The 21,565-nt window shown below is 37.9% G+C and overlaps 1 protein-coding gene and 1 pseudogene across 2 annotated transcripts in view; one reads left to right on the top strand and one right to left on the bottom strand.

Annotated features, from left to right (window-relative positions):
- The window catches only part of ZSWIM5 (zinc finger SWIM-type containing 5), a 255,667-nt gene that overhangs the window by 121,215 nt on the left and 112,887 nt on the right, over positions 1-21,565 (top strand). The gene's annotated exons all lie outside the window — the stretch shown is intronic.
- LOC121027029 (60S ribosomal protein L38-like) lies at positions 17,592-18,069 on the bottom strand (annotated as a pseudogene).

Raw genomic sequence — 21,565 nt, 5'->3', positions numbered from 1 at the left:
AACTGGTAAATGAATTTAGTAAGGTTGCAGGATACAAAATCAACATATAGCAGTCTGTTGCTTTTCTATACAATAGTGATGAAGTAGCAGAAATTAAAAAACAATCCCACTTACAAAGCTTATTTTTATTTTTATTATTTGCATCCCAAATAATAAAATACCTAGGAATAAACATAACCAAGGTGAAAGAACTGTATTCTGAAAACTATAAAACATTGATGAAAGAAATTGAAGATGACACAAACAAATGGAAAGATATTCCATGCTCATGGATTGGAAGAAGAAATATTGTTAAAATGTTCATAGTACCCAAAGCAATCTACATATTTAATGCAATCCCTATAAAAACACCAATAGCATTTTTCACAGATCTGGAACAAAGAATCCTAAAATTTATGTAGAACCACAAAAGACCCCAAATAGCCAAACCAGTCTTGTAAAAGAAGAACAAAACTGGAAGCATCACAATCCCAGATTTCAAGATATACTACAAAGCTATAGTAATCAAAACAGTATGGTACTGGCACCAAAACAGACACATAGATCAATGGAACAGAATAGAGAGCTCAGAAATATATACACAATTAAAAGGTCAATTAATCTTCAACAAAGAAGGCAAGTATATGCTATAGGAAAAAATCTGTTCAACAAATGGTGCTGGGAAAATTAGATAGCTATGTGCAAAAGAATGAAACTGGACTATTTTCTCAGACTATGCACAAAAATAAACTCAAAGTGGATTAAAGACCTAAATGTGAGACCAGAAACCATAAAAATCCTTGAAGAGGCAGTAATTTCTCTAACATCAGCCATAGCAACATTTTTCTAGATAGGTTTCCTGAGGCAAGGGAAGCCAAAGCAAAAACAAACTATTGGGACTACATCAAAATAAAAAGCTTCTGCACAGCAAAGGAAACAATCAATAAAACTAAAAGGCAATCTACAGAATAGAAGACATTTTCAAATGACATATCCAATAAAGGGTTAGTATCTAAAATATATAAAGAACTTATGGGGGCACCTGGGTGGCTCAGTTGGTTAAACATCTGATTCTTGGTTTCAGCTCATGTCATGATCTCACGGTTCATGAGGTCAAGCCCCACATCAGGCTGTACACTGACAGTGCAGAGCCTGCTTGGGATTCTCTCTCTCCCTCTCTGCCCCTCCCCTGCTCTTTCTTACTCTATCTCAAAATAAATAAATAAACATTAAACAAAAAGAACTTATAAAACTCAATGCCCAACAAGGAAATAGTCCAATTAAAAAATGGGCAGAAGATGAACAAACATTTCTCCAAGGAAGACATACAGATGGCCAACAGACACATGAAAAGATGCTCCACATCACTCATCACTAGGGAAATGCAAATCAAAACTACAATGACATATCCCTTCACACCTGTCAGAATGGCTAAAATCAAAAACACCAACAACAGGTGTTGGTAAGGATGTGGAAGAAGAGGAACACTTTGTGTGCTGTTGGTGGGAATGCAAACTGGTGCAGCCACTGTGGAAAATAGTATGGAGGCTCCTCAAAGGGTTAAAAATAGAACTACCCTATGATCCAGTAATCACACTACTAGATATTTAGCAAGAGAATACAAAAACATGAATTCAAAACTATATGCACCCTTATGTTTATGGCAGCATTATTTATTTATTTATTTATTTATTTATTTATTTATTTATTTACTTATTTATTTATTTTTTATTTATATATGAAATTTATTGTCAAATTGGTTTCCATACAACACCCAGTGCTCATCCCAAAAGGTGCCCTTCTCAATACCCATCACCCACCCTCTCCTCCCTCCCACCCCCCATCAACCCTTAGTTTGTTCTCAGTTCTCAACAGTCTCTTATGCTTTGGCTCTCTCCCACTCTAACCTCTTTTTTTTTTTTTCCTTCCCCTCCCCCATGGGTTCCTGTTAAGTTTCTCAGGATCCACATAAGAGTGAAACCATATGGTATCTGTCGTTCTCTGTATGGCTTATTTCACTTAGCATCACACTCTCCAGTTCCATCCACGTTGCTACAAAAGGCCATATTTCATTTTTTCTCATTGCCACGTAGTATTCCATTGTGTATATAAACCACAATTTCTTTATCCATTCATCAGTTGATGGACATTTAGGCTCTTTCCATCATTTGGCTATTGTTGAGAGTTATGGCAGCATTATTTACAGTAGCCAAAATGTGGATGCAGTCCAAGTGTCCATTGATAGATGAATGGATAAAAAAGATATGATATATATATATATATGTATATATATATATCTTACACATATATATATATCACATATCTTTTTTATCCATTTTTTACCTACTATACTCTCTAGCTCCAACCATGTTGATATATATATATATATATGTATATATATATATATATATACACATATATATATGGTTGATATATATGTATATATATATGTATACATATATATCAACATGGTTGGAGCTAGAGAGTATAGTGCTAAGCAAAATAAGTCAGTCAAAGAAAGACCAATACTGTATGATTTCACTCATGTGGAATTTAAGAAACAAAAAAATAAGAGACAAACTAAGAAACAAACTCTTGGTTAGAGAACAGACTGATGGTTACAGGAGGGGAGGTGGGGTGGGAAGAATGGGTGAAGTAGGTGTTGGGATTAAAGAGTACATTTATGGGGCACCTGGGTGGCTCAGTCGGTTAAGCGTCCAACTTCGGCTCAGGTCACGATCTCGCGGTCCGTGAGTTCAAGCCCCGCGTCGGGCTCTGGGCAGCTGGCTCAGAGCCTGGAGCCTGCTTCCGATTCTGTGTCTCCCTCTCTCTCTGCCCCTCCCCCGTTCATGCTCTGTCTCTCTCTGTCTCAAAAATAAATAAAACGTTAAAAAAATATTTTAAAAAAAGTACATTTATGATGATTTGCTGTTGATACATGAATCTCAAAGTAATTATGCTAAGCAAGTTAAACCAGACAAAAAGGGTGCATATTGTAATGATTTCATTTATGTAAAATTCTGGAAAATACAGGCTAATTTATAGTGACAAAAAATAGAGCAATGCTTGCCTGGGTTTCAAGGGAGCAAGAAGAAACATGAGGTGGTACTACAAAGAGGTGTGAAAAACGTTGGGGGATGATGGATAGGTTCATATCTTGATTGTGGTGATGATTTCACAGCTGTAAACATATGCCAAAACTTACCTAATTATATTCTTTAAATGTGAGCTTTTATTGTATGGTATGTCTTGGTAAACCTACTAAGAATAAACTTTACAAACTAGGAATGTTATTAACTAATGCTTTTTGAGTGAATGATATGTTGTACTCCTTGTGTACATGCACTATTTATTTATCCCACTCAATCCTCACAGTAACCCTGTGAGGTGAGTGAGGTGATTCTTATCTCCATTTTAGGTGAGAACACTGAGAATAAAGGCTCAATTACAATGTTCAGTCCTGTGCAGTAGAGCAGTCTTAAAATTTCAGGGGAAAATTACCCATATTCACCCAACCAGAACTGGAGGAGTCAGCATCCAAACCCTGGCCACTTTTTCAGAATCCATGATTTTTTTCATTACACCAAATATTTTTTTAAGTAGTAGTAAAACCCTTTAAAGAAAAATGCTTATTTATTTTTGACAGAGAGAGCAAGCAAGGGAGGGGCAGAGAGAGGGAGACAGAGGATCTGAAGAAGGCCCCTAGCTGAGAGTGCAGAGCCTGATGTGGGGCTCAAATTCACTAACTGTGAGATCATTACCTCAGCCAAAGTCAGACGCTTAACTGACTGAGCCACCCAGGCACCCCTAGTAGTAAAACCCTTTTTTAAAAGATAGCACTTTATATAGATCAGTAAAATTGGAGCTGCTCTGGGACCTCTGCTGCTGCCTCCCTTGGCAGCTTTTGAAGCAATTCCTATGGAACTTTAGAGAAAAGTAGTAAATACTTTAGAGAAAGTAGTAAATACTAAATGAATACTTACCTACTAATTCTAAGCCAGTCACTGCCCTTCAATTAATCAAAGATTACTTAAAGGTGATAGTTGACCAGGATCCACAGGTTAGTATAATTTTCCTCCACTACAGAGTTGAAAATGTAAAGAGATAAAATCAAATAAAACTACTCTGAAACTTAGTCTTACTGATGAGGGAACTTGATAGTAACTTTTTCTGAGGTCACTAATTACCGGCAAAGCTAGAACAAGAAGTCAGATCTCCTGAAATTTGCTCATGATAGTTTAAAATTCATTTTGGGGTAGTAATAACTTCAGACAGTCTCCTAAATATTTTTAGGTAATTGTCTCTTGGCTTATTGCTTAATGTGAAAAAGTCTTTCTTGTTCCCTTGTTCTGCAGTAGCTTAAGAGCCAAAACAATTCTTTAGTGTTATGAAAATCACACAACGTAGAAAAACAGTCCTCTGTGTGAATAATTTGGCATTAATTGATAGCCAGTCTTCTCTGTGTAAGTCGTATTGCTTTGGGCAAACCCTTTCTTTGTCAATTAATATTTAAGTTTTATTTTATAGAAAAAGGAAACATAAGTCAATGATTTATAAAATGCAAACCTGTCATACTAGAGATATGGGATTTTTTTAAATCAAGTTGACGTTTTAAAAAAAAATTTTTTAACGTTTATTTATTTTTGAGACAGAGAGGGACAGAGCATGAACGGGGGAGAATCAGAAAGAGAGGGAGACACAGAATCTGAAACAGGCTTCAGGCTCTGACCTGTCAGCACAGAGCCCGACGCGGGGCTTGAACTCATGGACCACGAGATCATGACCTGAGCCGAAGTCAGACACTTAACCAGCTGAGCCACCCAGGCGCCCCGACTTTTTTTTTTTTTAAGTAGGCTCCACACTCAGCATGGAGCCCAATGCAGGGCTTGAACTCAAGACCCTGAGATCAAGAGTAGGATACCCAACTGAGCCACCCAAGCGCCCCTCAAGTTCATTTTTTTTAATGAACTTGTAACATTAAAGTCAAATACTAGTTTTCTAATGTTTGTGAAAGTAATCCATTTTCATGTTGACTTTAGTCTATGTGAGAAATACAAGGGAGGAGTTTAATATTAGATTAAATATTTGCTCCGTGCACCTTAGAGGTGTTATAATTTGGGGAGAAACAGAAGATGCCTAGTTATATAATTTTTAAATTCTTTATGTTTATTTATATTTGAGAGAGAGAGAGATAGTGTGAGCAGGGGAGGAGCAGAGAGAGAGGGAGACATAGAATCCAAAGCAGGCTCCAGGCTCCAAATTGTCAGCATAGAGCCCGATGCAGGGCTTGAACCCACAAGGGTGAGATCATGACTTGAGCCACCCAGGTACTCCATCTTTAAATGTTTTTATAATTCACTGTTGAGATTAGAAGAGAATAGCTAGTATAAGATATTGTTAAAACATTTTTTTTTTTTTAAATTTTAAAAAGGAGGCATTGGGGCACTTGGATGACTCAGTTGGTTAAGCGTCCGACTTCAGCTCAGGTCATGATCTTGCAGTTCGTGGATTCGAGCCCTGCATCTGGCCTGACAGGTCAGAGCCTAGAACCTACTTTGGATTCTGTGTCTCCCTCTCTTTCTGCCCCTCCCCCATTTGCTCTCTGTCTCTCTCAAAAATAAACATTAAAAAAATAATAATAATAAAAGGAGGGTGCCTGGGTGGTTCAGTTGGTTAAGCATCTGACTTTGGTTCAGGTCATGATCTCATGGTTTGTGGGTTCGAGCCCCCCATTAGGCTCCGTGCTGACAGCTCAGAGCCTGGAGCCTACCTCAGATTCTTTGTCTCCCTCTCTGTCTACCTCTCCCCTCCTCACACTCTGTGTGTTTCTCTCTCTCAAAAATAAGTAAACATTAAAATTTTTTTAATAAAATAAAATACTGTTAAAATATATTAGATTCAAATAAATGTATATAACACGAAAAGACTAATCTACAAATTGGACTCTCTTAGCAAAAAAGAAGGCAGTTTATAAAAAGTGAGTTGAGAAAAAGATGATGAGGTAAGGTAACTGGCCCACCCTCATATTGTTGCAGTTAGTTATAATACTCAGACATGTTCCACTTCTGAATACAAGATTCTTTATGTACCACATCAGGCTTCCTTTTGGTTGATTGATCACTTCAGACTTGAATCCCTATAAATGGTTTTTCCTCTGAAGCAAATCAACATTCAGGCCACTGGCTCCTAGCATCATCAGGTCTCTCTGGCTGCATTAGCAGAGAATCAGAGGTAGACCAACTAATCTCACCATGCCTTTCATTTTTAATGCCTTTTGTTATTACCCTGACTACAGGTCTGCTGCTCTTCTATCCCAGATCAGATTATTTCCAAGAATAGTAATATCCGGTGGGCCAACAGTGTTTATTCTTCCAGTATTTATCACAAGGTACAGGAAGATAGAGTCGGCATTCTTCCACTTCTTAATTGTACTTCTAGATCATTTCTCCTATCCTCAGTAAAATCTTGCTTTTTATTTTAATTCCAGTTAGTTAACATATACTGTTATATTAGTTTCAAGTATATAAGATAGTAATTAAATACTTCCATACCTCACCCTATGCTCATCACAACAAACGTACTCCTTCTTAACTCCCACCACCAATTTAACCCATCACAACACCCACCTCCCCTCTGATAACCATCAGTTTGCTCTCCATGGTTAAGAATCTGTTTCTTTTTTTTTTTTTAATTTTTTCAATATATGAAGTTTATTGTCAAATTGGTTTCCATACAACACCCAGTGCTCATCCCAAAAGGTGCCCTCCTCAATACCCATCACCCACCTTCCCCTCCCTCCCACCCCCCATCAACCCTCAGTTTATTCTCAGTTTTTAAGAATCTCTCATGCTTTGGCTCTCTCCCACTCTAACCTCTTTTTTTTTTTTTTTTCCTTTCCCTCCCCCATGGGTTTCTGTTAAGTTTCTCAGGATCCACATAAGAGTGAAAACATATGGTATCTGTCTTTCTCTGTATGGCTTATTTCACTTAGCATCACACTCTCCAGTTCCATCCACGTTGCTACAAAGGGCCATATTTCATTCTTTCTCATTGCCACATAGTACTCCGTTGTGTATATAAACCACAATTTCTTTATCCATTCATCAGTTGATGGATATTTAGGCTCTTTCCATCATTTGGCTATTGTTGAGAGTGCTGCTATAAACATTGGGGTACAAGTGCCCCTATACATCAGTACTCCTGTATCCCTTGGGTAAATTCCTAGCAGTGCTATTGCTGGGTCATAGGGTAGGTCTATTTTTAATTTTCTGAGGAACCTCCACACTGTTTTCCAGAGTGGCTGCAGCAATTTGCATTCCCACCAACAGTGCAAGAGGGTTCCTGTTTCTCCACATCCTCTCCAGCATCTATAGTCTCCTGATTTGTTCATTTTGGCCACCCTGAAAGAATCTGTTTCTTGAAAGACCTAAATGTAAGACAAGAAACCTTCAAAATCCTAGAGAAGAACACGAGCAGCAACCTCTTTGACTTTGCCCAGGGCCCCTTCTTACTAGACACATCACCAAAGGTAAGGGAAACAAAAGCAAACATGAACTATTGGGACTTCATCAAGATAAGAAACTTCTGCACAGCAAAGCAAGCAATCAACAAAACTAAAAGGCAGCTTACAGAATGGGAAAAGATATTTGCAAATGACATAGCTAATAAAGAGTTAGCATCCAAATCTATAAAGAACTTAATCAAACTCAAAACCTAAAACACAAATAATCCATTTAAGAACTGGGCAGAAGATATACACAGACATTTTTCCAACCAAGCCATCCAGATGACCAACAGACACATGAAAAGATGTTCAGCATCATTCATTATCAAGGAAATACAAATCGAAACCATGATGAGATACCACCTCACACCTGTCAGAATGGCTAAAACTAACAACACAGGAAACAACAGATCTTGGTGAGGATGTGGAGAAAGGAGAACCCTCTTGCAAGGAGGAGAACCTTCTTGCAAGAACCCTCTTGGTGGGAATGCAAACTGGTGTAGCCACTCTGGAAAACAGTATGGGGGTTCCTGACAAAAGAACTACCCTATGACCCAGCAATTGCACTACTAGGTATTAACCCAAAGGATACAAAAATATAGATTCAAAGGGGCATATACACCCATGTTCATAGGATCATTATCAACAATAGCCAAACTATGGAAAGAGCCCAAATGTCCATCAATGATGAATGCATAAAGAGGAGGTAGTATACATATACAATGGAATATTACTCAACCATCAAAAAGAATGAAGTCTTGCTGTTTGTAATGACGTGGATGGAACTAGAGTGTATCATGCTAAGTGAAATAAATCAGTCATAGAAAGACAAAATCCATATGATTTCATTCATAGGTGGAACTTAAGAAAAAAACCAAATGAACATAGGGGAAAGAAAAAAAGAGAGAGAGGGAAGCAAACCATAAGAGACTCTTAGCTATAGAGAACAAACTGAGGGTTGATGGAGGGAGGTGGGTGGTGGATAGACTCAGTGGGTGTCGGGTATTAAGGAGGGCATTTGTTATGATGAGCACTGGTTGTTGTATGTAAGTGATGAATCACCAAATTCTACAACTGAAACCAATTTTACCATATATGTTGAAAGCTATAATTTGAATAAAAACTTGGAAAAAGAAAAGAATGTTTCCCAAAAACCTTTCTTTAATTTGGGACTCCTACTTTGCCTAGCATCATACTTTTCCCCTGTGCTGCTTGCTGATTAACATCTTTTGATATTTGTATTAGTTTTCTGTTGTTGCTGTAACAGATTACTGTAAACTTTAATGGCTTAATGGCTGTAACAAATCACCACAAACTTAATACCACAAACTTAGACCAATACAAATTTATTATCTTGCAGTTCTGTGGTTCAGAAATCACACAGGTCTCATTGGCTAATGTTAGGGACTATACCTTATTCATCACTAGATTTTTAACACTTTCCATGGGATCTTGCATGAAAATAATGATTAAAATGAATAAAATAGGTGGTCATATTTTCTTTAATATCTCCAATGACGGGGCACTTTTTATCTTTAAAGGTAATCAGATAAAAGACAACCAACTACTTCATTCATTTAGTCTAACATTTCAAATGGTGATACAGTGATCTGTGAGTGTCTGAGTGAAATATTATGAGGTCTTCTTACAATATCAAGACTCCCAGTCATCTCCTTGTACCCCAGAGGTGATCATGGAAAGTTCCATAGGTTATGTAGAAGACAATTTGAAGTAAATAAAAAATCTGTGTAACAGTTGATCATAAGCCAAACACTGAATAGGCCAACTAGTCTTCTGCTGCCTTAGAACTGGAAATAATTCATTGTACTATGACATTAAGACTTGGGGTCAAGAGCTTCTGCTAGACCTAGAATTAAGATTTTTAAAAATCTTTAGAGAATCATTTAGAGAATGCTTGGGGTGCCTGGCTGGCCTAGTCGGTAGCATGCGATTCTTGATCTTGGAGTCATGAATTTGAACCCCACATTGGGTATAGAGCTTACTGAAAATTTTCTAAAAATTTTAAGTATAGAGCAGAAGAAATCTCTGACTTTTAAGGGCTTAGTATCTAAATTGGGTCTTAGAATAGAAAGATGAGAGATTCTAGGAAGAACGGAACTAAAATAGCACCTATAAATCTTGATTGCTTTTATTTGTTAAATGTCTCCCCATAGTAGACTGTGCCCTCCTTAAACGCTGGACTGGCCAAATGCCAGGCACAGCATAAGCATTTAGTGGATGTGTAGATGATTAGGCAAACCATCCTAAGATGATGAAATAAGCAAGCCACCCTGCAGTTCTTTATTGTTTTGTCTCACCAGACCTTAAGTGTTATGATAAAATTGCTGTGATGAGGAATACTTCACCTCAATTAATAGTAATAATAACAGTAGCAACAACAACAATAGCTAACATTTCTATAATGCTTACTATATGCCAGGCCCTTCTCTAAGTGTTTTTATATGCATTAAAACCAATTTAATACTTATTACAACTCTATGAGTTAGTTACTAGTTTTATCCTTGTTTTACAGGTGAAGAAACTGAGGCAACAAAAGCATAAATAATTTGCTTGGGGCCTCAGAGCTAGCAAGAGGCATGGCTGGAATATAATTCATGCTTCCTGATTCCAGAGTCTGTCTGTTAACCACCCTTAACTGCTTACGACTCTACAGTTACCCCCAGTTGTGCTGTTTTGCCTGTCCAGTATACTTCCCCTTATCTCTTTTGGTAATGCTGTCCTTTGTTCTTGTGAGGAAATAATTTCATGTCGTTCAGATAGAGTTAACCCCTTCTCTTCTTAACTCCACATGAAGGTACATGAGAGGCCTGGCTGATTGAATACACCACCTCTTCACTAGGATGATTGATTCAGGATTCAATCAAATGCTTGTGCTTTTTGGCTGGTGGTATTAGTCATAAGGGTTCCATGAGCCTAAAATAACCAATAGCAATAATTTAACATTTAACAAGTATTAACTGAATGCCAAGCATTCTAGGCACAGGAGATCTATTAATGAATAAATCAAAGATCCCTGCCCTTGTGGTGGCTTACATTGTAGCAGAGGAAAGCAATGATAAACATAGTAAGCAAGTACATTACAATAGTGTGTCAGAAAGCAGTGCTGTAGAAAAAGGGAATGGGAGGGGCGCCTGGGTGGCTCAGTCGGTTGAGCATCCGACTTCGGCTCAGGTCATGATCTCTTAGTCTGTGAGTTCGAGCCCTGTGTCGGGCTCTGTGCTGACAGCTCAGAGCCTGGAGCCTGCTTCAGATTCCGTGTCTCCCTCTCTCTCTGCCCCTCCCCCGCTCATGCTCTCTCTCTCTCTCTCTCTCAAATAAATAAACATTTTAAAAAATCTAAAAAGAGGGGCGCCTGGGTGGCGCAGTCGGTTAAGCGTCCGACTTCAGCCAGGTCACGATCTCGCGGTCCGTGAGTTCGAGCCCCGCGTCAGGCTCTGGGCTGATGGCTCAGAGCCTGGAGCCTGTTTCCGATTCTGTGTCTCCCTCTCTCTCTGCCCCTCCCCCGTTCATGCTCTGTCTCTCTCTGTCCCAAAAATAAATAAACGTTGAAAAAAAAAAATAAAGTTAAAAAAAAATCTAAAAAGAAAAAGGGAATGGGAGAATAGCGTTTGAAGGAATTCAGAGTACAGGAGTGGTGGCAGGGAGATAGGACAGTTTAAGTATTTAATGGGATGATCTGGGCAGACCTCACTGAGAAGGTAACATCTGAGGAGACTTACTGAAAGAAGGGAGGGGTGTACCAAGCAGATATTTGAAAGGAACAGCTAGACCAGAGGCTTTGTGGTATGGCTGTGCCTAGTATGTTTGAAGAGCAGCAAGGACTGTAAGGGGCAGAGTAATAAGAAAAAGAAGTCAGAGATGTAAGCCTATGTAGACCATTGTAAGACTCTCAGCTTTGAATGAAATGGGAAACCACTGGAAGTATCTGAGTAGAGGAGTGTCAGGATCTGATAGACTTTTTTTTTTTAACGTTTATTTTTGAGACAGAGAGAGACAGAGCATGAACAGGGGAGGGGCAGAGAGAGAGGGAGACACAGAATCTGAAACAGGCTCCAGGCTCTGAGCTGTCAGCACAGAGCCTGACACGGGGCTCGAACTCACGGACCGTGAGATCATGACCTGAGCCGAAGTCAGACGCTTAACCGACCAAGCCACCCAGGCGCCCCGGATCTGATAGACTTTTAAAAGATCATTCTGAATGCTATGTGGAGAATAAATTTGAAGAAGGAGTAGAAAGGTAGAGCAGGTACCTGCTCCTGTTAGGAGGCTAGTGAAATAATCCAGGCTTGGACCAGAGTTGAAATAGTGGAAATGTTGAGAAATTGTTTTGGAACTATTTTATAAGTGGAACAAGTATAATTTCCTGATGGATTGGATATAGGATGTGCAATCAAGGATAACTCCAAGCTTTTGGGTCTGAGCAATTGGAGGAGTGAAGTTTGGCATCGAGATGGGGAAGGGTATAGGTGAATTAGGTTTTGGACTTGTTAAGTTTGAGATGCTTATCAAGACCTCCAAGGGTTTTATGGAGACCTCTAAGTAGGGAGTTGGATGTATGAATATGGATTTTGGAAGAGAGAGCCTTATCTGAGATAAAAATTTGCTTGTCATTGGCATACAGATAGTATTTAAAGCAAAGGCACTAATTGAAATAACCAAGGGAGTAAGTATAATTGGAGAAAAAAGGTCAAGGACTGAGAGCCCTAGGGCATTCTGACTTTGAGAATTGGAGAGAGAAGGAGGAGGAACCAGCAAAGAAAACTAAAAATGGGGGAATCCAATAAGATAAAAGGAAAACCAAGACAGTGTGTTGTCCTGGAATCCAATGAAGAAAATAATCAAAGATGGGGGAGTTGTTAATTGTGTCAAAGGTAAACTAAGGACTGAGAAATACTGATTGAATTTAGCAATATGGAGGTCATTGGTGACTTGGATGAAGTCCTTTTTTTTTTTTGAAAACTTTTTTTTAAATTTATGAATGAATGAATGAATTTAATTTTAGAGAGAGAAAAAGCAGGGGAGAAGGGCGGTGGGAGAGAGAGAGAGAAAGAAAGAGAATCTTAAGCGGGCTCCACATTGAGTGCAGAGCCCAACTTGGGGTTTGAACCCATGATCCTGGGATCATGTATGACCTGAGCCGAAATCAAGAGTCGGGCTCTCAACTGACTGAGACTCCTGTGCACCCCTGAAATCATTTTCACTGGAAAGGTAGGTGCATCTGTTTGGAATGGTTTCAGAAAGACTGGAAGGAAAAGAATTAGAAACTATGAACAACTCTAGTCTTTCTCTAAAGGGAACAAAGAAATGAAATAGTGGGGCAGGAAAAGTGGAGCTTTTGTTTTTAAAGATGGGAAAAATTACATTGTTTTTATGTTGGTAGGAATGACTCATCTTTGCCTATCATGAAACCAAAGCCAAGACAGATTTTCCATGACATTACTTGAATCACTGCATCTAGCCATGCCTGAAGTTGGAGTCACCCACTTGAACTTCCAGGTTAAATGAGCCAAGACATTCCCTTTCTTGTTGAAGTAGTTTAAGTCAGATGCCACTTTCAGTGAAGAGTCCTACACTACCTTTTCTTCCTGTCTTCAAGATGGTCTTCCTGCCATTTTTAGGGTTAACTTTCACTGGGTTTCTAATATAATTTATGAATATATTATTTATTATACATTTATATACATGCACTTATCTTCTTATTAATAATATTTTGCAGTTTTACAAATTGAAAATGAAATTATAATAGGGAAACCTGGAAAATTAGCTGCTGTCTTCTTTTCAGTTAGAACATGCTATTTTATCATGGTTTTATTTTGTATAACTCAATGTTTTATTACAACACAAACCACTCATTTAACCATTTCCAGAGCAGGAAATAGAATATTACCAGTACCCTTTAACACTTATTCATGATGCATCCCAATCACTGTGTCCGCCCTCCTTACAAATATAACCACTGCCCTGATTTAATGGTAATCAATTCCTTGCTTTTCTTTATTGTTCCACTTAAGCGTGTATCTCTAAATACTGCAATTTAAAGTTGCATGTTTTTAACTTTATTTAAACGTAATCATGCAATAAGTACACTTTTTATATGGCTTATTTTACTCAGCATTACATTTATGACATTCATCTAGATTGTTAAATGCTGTAATACTGTAATATTGTAGTGTAATCCACAGTTACATGATATAGAACATTTTCATGTCTCCAAAATTTTATCTCAGGTGGCTTCTTGTGGGAATCCCCCACTTGCTAATAAGTAACCACTCTTAATATTTTCCACCTTAGATTAATTTTCCTGTTCTAGAACATCATATAAATTAGATTATATAGTATATATAAATGTTTGTGTTGGGCATTATGGTTATAAGATTCAGTGTATTATTATGTGTATCAGTAGTTCATTTCTTTTTAATGCTTAAGTAGTGTTTGATTGTATAAATATACCACAATTTGCCCACTCTTCTTTGAATAGTATTTGAGTTTTTCCTTTTTTTTTTTTTGCTATTGCAACTGCAACTGCTATAAATATTCTTTTTATAAAATTTTAAAGTGTCTATTTGTTTTTGAGAGAGACAGACAGACAGAGCGTGAGTGGGGGAAGGGCAGAGAGAGGGAGACACAGAACCCGAAGCAGGCTCCAGGCTCTGAGCTGTCCACACAGAGCCTGATGTGGGGCTCCAGTGCACAAACCACGAGATCATGACCTTAGCTGAAGTCAGACAACCTACTGAGCCACTCAGGTACCCCACTATAAATACTCTTATATAAGACTTTGTGTGGGCATTTTTTTTTTCATGTCTCTCAGCTAAATACCTATGGGTAGAATTGTTGTGTCGAAGTGCACATGTATATAAATGATTATGTAATTTTGGAATTCATTAGTTTATTTATGGCAGTTCTCACTAGCAGTATATGAGAGTTGATTGCTCCACTTCTTGGCCAACATTTGGTGGTGTCATTCTTTTCAGTTTAGCCATTTTAGTGCATATGTCGTGTTATCTCACTACAGTTTTAATTTACATTTCTGCAATGACTAAAGATGTTGAACACTTTTTCAGTGTTCATTAATCACTTGTATATCTTCCTTTGTGAAGTATGTTCAATTTTTTTGCCCATTTGAAAAAAAATGGGTTGAGTTTTTTATTGTGTTATAGAAGTTCTTTATATATCCTGAATACAAATCCTTTAAGCAGATATATTTGTCAGATATTTTCTCCTTGTTTTTCACTTGTCTACTCATTTTCTGAGTGTCTTTTGAAGAACAGAAAATTTGATGCAGTCTAATTTATCAGCTTTTTAATGGTTATTGCTTTCTCAATAATGTTTTTATAGTTTTTCTGGCAGGCTCATATATATCTTTAGTTACATTATTTCTAAGTATTTAAAATTTTATGCTATTGTAAATGGTACCATTTTTAAATTGTATTTTCTAACTGCTGGCCTATTAAAATACAGCTTTTTTTTGTACATTGTTATTCAGTAGGCTTGCTAAATTCACTGATGTTAATAATTTACCTATAGGGGCGCCTGGGTGGCGCAGTCGGTTGAGCATCCGACTTCAGCCAGGTCACGATCTCGCGGTCCGTGGGTTCATGCCCCGCGTCGGGCTCTGGGCTGATGGCTCAGAGCCTGGAGCCTGTTTCCGATTCTGTGTCTCCCTCTCTCTCTGCCCCTCCCCTGTTCATGCTCTGTCTCTCTCTGTCCCAAAAATAAATTTAAAAAAAATAATAATAATAATTTACCTATAGATTCTTTAGAATTTTCTAACTCCATAATCAAATCCTCTACAAATAATTTGCATTATGGTGGGGTTTTTTTCCTTTCTAATCCTTATTTTCTTTTCCTTGTCTTTTTGTGCTCATTTGGACCTCCAGTAGGAAGTCAAATAAAAAGGTGACAGTAACATCCCTTTCTTGTTCGGTTATCTTTAAAAATAACAAACAAAAACAACAACAAAGTTTCAACATTTAGTTTGATGTTTGCTTAAGTTTTTATAGATAACCTTTATAGGTTTAAATGGTCTCCTTGTTTTTCTATTTGCTGGTAGTTTTTATTATGATTACAGATCAAATTTTACCATGTTATTCTAAAAAAAAAAAGAGATTTCATCTGGACATTTAATTTTCTGTATTGAAGAATTTACTTAACTAGTTTTAAGTTGTCTTCATAAAATCTTATTTAAACTGTTCCTCTAGGTATTAATATAAGTAGATACCTAGAATGGACTGAAGCCTGTGATTCTTGCATTTGAGATTTTGGTGTCTGGAGTTCTGCTTCTTCTAGGATGTTATTCTATTGCAGCCTATTTTTAACCAGATGTACTTCATGTTACACTTTCACTCTATTTAAACTTCACTGTAACCCAGTAAATAGACTAGAAGTAAACAGATTAATAATTAAAGATAAGGATGGTGGGATGGAAAGACTATCTTTCTGATTGGGACTTGCCTAAGATAACCCAACTAGTGAGTGGCAGGACGCAGACTTACAAATTTTGATTTAAAGTGGACTGTACTCTTCATTATACTGACAGCTACTTCTAAGTAGCTGCCTGAGTGGCTAGCTTATAGACCATTGGAGATAGTAATCTAGATAAGCAGAAATGAGAGTCTGAACTAAAGAATAGTGGTGAGAATGAAAAAGGACATAGCATGCAAATGGTATTTTTGCCATTCTCTTTGCTATTTTTCTGTAATTTTTACTCAATTCTATCATAGGAGGGTTTTGGGGGGTTTTTTTGTTTGTTTTTTGTTTTTGTTTTTGTTTTTTTTTGCCCACCATGTATCATAACTATTTGTCTTCATGCCTCTCTCTCTCTTTAGATTATAAAACAGGCAAAGACTGTGCCTCATTTATATATCTTCACTGCTTGATATTAGCACATTGTTCAAAAAATGTTATTTGATTGTTTGCTTGCTTAGCTAAGTGAATGAATAGATGGATTATAGAACCATTTTTGGAAAGCTTATAAATTTTGTATATGGGAGGCAAAGAATATAAGACCAGTGTTCAACATCGAATGGCCAGGATATTTTCCTTTTTTTTTTTCCTGTTGTTTCAAATTTTTAATTAAATTCTAGTTAGTTAACATATAGTTTAATATTGGTGTCAAGTGTAGAATTTAGTGATTCATCACTTGCATAGAATACCCAGTGTTCATCACAAGTGCCTCCATAATACCCATGACCCATTTAGCCTATCCCCCACCCACCTCCCTCCATCAACCCTCAGTTTGTTTTCTGTTAGGAGTCTCTTATGGTTTGCTTCCCTCTCTCTCTCTTTTTCCCATTTCCCCTATGTTCATCTGTTTTGTTTCTTAAATCCCACCTATGAGTGAAATCATATGGTATCTGTCTTTCTCTGACCGACTGACTTAGCATGATACACTCTAGTTCCATCCACGTCATTACAAACAGCAAGACTTCATTCTTTTTGATGGTTGAGTAATATTCCATTGTATATGTATACCACCTCCTCTTTATGCATTCATCATTGATGGACATTTGGGCTCTTCCCATAGTTTGGTTATTGTTGATACTGATGCTATAAACACAGGGGTGTTTGTGCCCCCCCCCAAATCTGTATTTTTGTATCCTTTAGGTAAATACCGAGTAGTGCAATTGCTGGATCATAGGGTAGTTCTATGTTTTGCTTTTTGAGGAACCTCCATACTGTTTTCCAGAGTGGCTACACCAGTTTGCATTCCTACCAATAATGCAAGAGGGCTCCTCTTTCTCCATATCCTCGCCAACATCTGTTGTTTCCTGTGTTGTTAGTTTTAGCCATTCTGACAGGTGTGAGGTGGTATCTCATCATGGTTTTGGTTTGTATTTCCCTGATGATGAATGATGTTGAGCATCTTTTCACATGCCTGTTAGCCATCTGGATGTCTTCCTTAGAATAGTGTCCGTATATGTCTTCTGCCCGTTTCTTAACTGGATTATTTGAGCTTGATAAGTTGTTTATAGATTTTGGATGCTAACCCTTTATTAGCTATGTCATTTGCAAGTATCTTCTGCCATTCCATAGGCTGCCTTTTAGTTTTGTTGATTGTTTGCTTCACTGTGCAGAAGCTTTTTATCTTGTTGAAGTCCCAATAGTTCATGTTTGCTTTTGTTTCCCTTGCCTCTGGCAATGTGTCTAGTAAGTTGCACTGGCTGAAGTCAAAGAGGTTGCTGCCTGTGTTCTTCTCTAGGATTTTGAAGGTTTCTTGTCTCACCTTTAGATCTTTCATCCATTTTTTTTATTTAAAAATTTTTAATACAGTTCAAATCGATGTGCCACGTTCATTTCAGCTCCTTCCCTGCCAAACCTGGGGGTAGGGACTGTTTCAGTTTCTCTGCCTTCTCTTTGTAATGACCAAGTTACAACAGTGTCTGCTTCATTGAACTTTAAACTTCACATTATCCTTATTTTTCTTGATCTTGATGGATTTGCATCCTTTTGCCTGGACATGAATAGAAAGTCCTTGATTTCTTCAATTTTGCGAGACATGGCGAGGAGGGGCACAGGGAAGTGCATAGCTGGCACAACGAGCAGCAAGAAGAGAGAGAACAGGAAAAAAAACTTTTGGGGTGCCTGGGTGACTCAGTCGGTTGAGCATCCAACTCTTGATCTCAGCTCAGGCCATGATCTCACAGTTCGTGAGTTTGAGCCCCATGTTGGTCTCTGTGCTGGTGGAGTGGAGCCTGCTTGGGATTTTGTCTCTCCTTCTTTCTGCCCTTACCTGCTTGTGCATGCACTCTCTCTCTCAAAATAAATAAACTTAAAGCTTTCATCAGTTTTGAATTTATTTTTGTGTGTAGCATAAGAAAGTGATCCAGTTTCATTCTTCTGCATGTTGCTGGCCTGTTTTCCCAACACCATTTGTTGAAGAGACTTTTTCCACTGGATATTCTTTCTACTGTGTCGAAGATTAGTTGATCATATAGTTGTGGGTCCATTTCTAGGTTTTCTGTGCTGTTCCATTGATCTATGTGTTTATTTTTATGCTAGTACCACACTGTCTGGATGACTACAGCTTTGTAGTATAGTTTGAAGTCCGAAATTGTGATGCCTCCCACTTTGCTTTTCTTTTTCAGAATTGCTTTGGCTATTTAGGGTATTTTGTGATTTCATACAAATTTTAGGATTGTTTGTTCTAGCTCTGTGAAAAATGCTGGTGGTATTTTGATAGGGATTGCATTAAATGTATACATTGCTTAGGGTAGTACAGACATTTTAACAGTGTTTGTTCTTCCAATCCATGAGCATGGAATGTTTTTTCATTTCTTTGTATCCTCTTCAATTTTTTCCATAAGTGCTCTAGAGTTTTCAGAATACAGATCTTTTACCTCTTTGGTTAGGTTTATTCCTAGGTAACTTACTGGTTTTGGTGCAATTGTAAATGAGATTGATTCCTTGATTTCTTTTTCTGTTGCGTTATTATTGGCATATAGAAATACAACAGATTTCTATACATTGATTTTATATTCTGTGACTTTGCTGAATTCATGTATTAGTTCTAGCAATTTTTTGGTGGAGTCTTTCAGGTTTTCTATAGAGAATTTCATTTGTCTGCAAACAGTGAAAGTTTGACTTCTTCCTTGCCAATTTGGATGCCTTTTATTTCTCTTTGTTATCTGATTGCTGAGGCTAAGACTTCCATACTATGTTAAGTAACAATGCTGAGAGTTGATATTCCTGTCTTGTTCCTGACCATAGAGGAAAAACTCTTCAATTTTTCCCTGTTGAGGATGATATTAGCTGTGGGTCTTTCATATATAACCTTTATAATGTTGAAGTATATTCCATATATACCCACTTTGTTGAGGGTTTTTATCAAGAATGGATGCTGTGTTTTGTCAAATGCTCTTTCTGCATCAATTGAGAAGATTATATGGTTCTTATCCTTTCTTTTACTAATGTCATATAACATGTTGATTGATTTGCAAATACTGAACCAGCCCTGCAGCCCAGGAATAAATCCCACTGATCATGGTGAGTAATTCTTCTAATGTACTGTTGGATTCAATTTGCTAGTATCTTGTTGAGAGTTTTTGCATCCCTGTTCATCAGGGATATTGGCCTGTAATTCTCCTTTCTAGCAGGGTCTTTGTCTGGTTTTGGAATCAAGGTAATGCTGGCCTCATAGAATGAGTTTGGAAGTTTCCTTCCATTTGCATTTTTATGAACAGTTTGAGAAGACTAGGTATTAACTCTTCTTAAATGTCTGGTAGAATCAGGGCGCTTGCGTCAGGCTCTATGCTGACAGCTCAGAGCCTGGAGCCTACTTCGGATTCTGTGTCTCCCTCTGTCTCTGCCCCTACCCCATTCATGCTCTCTGTTTCTCTCTCAAAAATAGACAAATATTTTTTAAAAAATTTAAATAAATAAATGTTTGGTAGTATTCCCCTGGGAATCATCCGGCCCTGGACTTTTGTTTGTTGTGAGATTTTTGATTACCGATTCAATGTCTTTGCTGTTTATGGATCTGTTCAAATTTTGTATTTCTTCCTGTTTCAGTTTTGGTAGTTTGTATGTTTCTAGGAATTTATCGATTTCTTCCAGATTTCCCCATTTGTTGGCATATAATTTTTCATAATATTCTCTTGTATTTGTTTGTATTTCTGTGGCATTGGTTTGTGATCTCTCCTCTTTAATTAATGATTTTATTTATTTGGGTCCTTTCTCTTTTCTTTTTGGTAAGTCTGGCTAGGGCGTTATCAATTTTATTAATTCTTTTAAAGAACAAGCTCTTAGTTTTGTTGATTTGCTCTACTTTTTTGTTGTTGTTTCTATATCATTTTTTTTTTTTCTCTAATCTGTATTATTTCCCTTCTGCTGCCTTCAGGCTTTATTTGCTGCTCCTTTTCTAGCTCCTTTAGATGTAAGATTAAGTTGTGTATTTGAGACTTTTCTTGCTTCTTGAAGTAGGCCTATGTTGCAATATACTTCCCTTTTAGGGCCACCTTTGCTGCATCCCAAAGATTTTGGACTGTCATGTTTTCATTTTTATTTGCTTCCATGTATTTTAATTTCTTCTTTATTTTCTGGTTAACATATTCATTCTTTAGTAGGATGTTCTTTAACCTCTGTGTATTTGTGGTCTTTCCAAATTTTTTCTTGTGATTGACTTCAAGTTTCATAGCATTGTGGTCTGAAAATATGCATGGGGGGAGGAGGGGCCAACATGGTGGAGAAGTAGGGGGAATGCATACTTCCTGTGTCTCTCAAACAAAGAAGTGTAGAAGCCAAAGGACTTTGAACACCAGGCCTGGGAGGAAAAGAGACTGAATCTACTAGGAAGAAAATGGGAAAACTGGAAAAAAAAAAATAGGGCTACTCCAAGGAACAAATCAAAGCACACCTGGTGGAGGGTCCAAAATATTACTACGAGTAGGGTAATAAAATAACCAAAGTCACAACAACAGAGAGCAAGTAACAATCTCCAAAAAAACATCTCCTGAAGGGCCAGGCCCTGGACAGCGTATGACTCTCCTTTAATATAGCAGTGCTCGCGGGTGCAGAGCACACAACAAGCTTTCAGAATGCATAAGGGACAGAAAACTAGCCAAAATGATGAAACGGAAGAATTCTCCTCAAAAGAAATTCCAGGAAGCAGTGACAGCTAACGAATTGATTAAAACCTATTTACGCAACATGACAGAACAAGAATTTAGAGGAATAGTCATAAAATTAATCGCTGGGCTTGAAAAAAGCATAGAGGACAGCAGGGAATCTATTGCTACAGAGATCAAGGGACTAAGAAAAAAGTCATGATGAATTTAAAAATGCTATAAATGGGGTGCAAAAGAACTTAACTTCGGAGCAAGGGATAAGATGGCGGCGTAGGAGGATGCTGGGCTCACTGCGCGTCCTGCTGATCACTTAGATTCCACCTACACCTGCCTAAATAACCCAGAAAACCGCCAGAGGATTAGCAGAACACAGTCGCCGGAGCCAAGCGCAGACTAGAGGCCCACGGAAGAGGGTAGGAAGGGCGGCGAGGCGGTGCGCGCTCCACGGGCTGGCGGGAGGGAGCCGGGGCGGAGGGGCGGCTCGCCGGCCAAGCAG

This window comes from Herpailurus yagouaroundi, unplaced genomic scaffold (assembly GCF_014898765.1).
Source record: "Herpailurus yagouaroundi ecotype Mexico unplaced genomic scaffold, PumYag 77, whole genome shotgun sequence".
NCBI classification, from domain to species: Eukaryota; Metazoa; Chordata; class Mammalia; order Carnivora; family Felidae; genus Herpailurus; species Herpailurus yagouaroundi.
Note: the sequence above shows the minus strand (reverse complement) of the source record. Positions and strands in the feature narration are given on the sequence as shown.